The 233-nt window shown below is 37.3% G+C and overlaps 1 protein-coding gene across 1 annotated transcript in view; it reads left to right on the top strand.

The window, feature by feature from the left end:
* Window positions 1-233, top strand: part of kcnh3 (potassium voltage-gated channel, subfamily H (eag-related), member 3) — a 37022-nt gene that overhangs the window by 35558 nt on the left and 1231 nt on the right. The gene's annotated exons all lie outside the window — the stretch shown is intronic.

The following is a 233-nucleotide window of genomic DNA, read 5'->3' as shown; positions in this document are numbered from 1 at the left end:
AGCTAAAAGGAAGCTGACCCTAGCTAAAATGAACAGAATGCTAGCTAACAGAAACAAAACATGAGCTAAAAGGAAGCTGACCCTTGCTAAAAGGAACAGAATGCTAGCTAACAGAAACAAAACATGAGCTAAAAGGATGCTGATTTTAGCTAAAATTAACAGAATGCTAGCGAAAAGAAACAAAGTATGAGCTAAAAGGAAGCAGACCCTAGCTAAAATGAACAGAATGCTAG

Source organism: Nematolebias whitei, chromosome 23 (assembly GCF_014905685.2).
Source record: "Nematolebias whitei isolate Nwh7 chromosome 23, NemWhi1, whole genome shotgun sequence".
Taxonomy (NCBI): domain Eukaryota; kingdom Metazoa; phylum Chordata; class Actinopteri; order Cyprinodontiformes; family Rivulidae; genus Nematolebias; species Nematolebias whitei.
The sequence above is the reverse complement of the archived record's forward strand: the minus strand, read 5'-3'. Positions and strand labels throughout refer to the sequence as shown.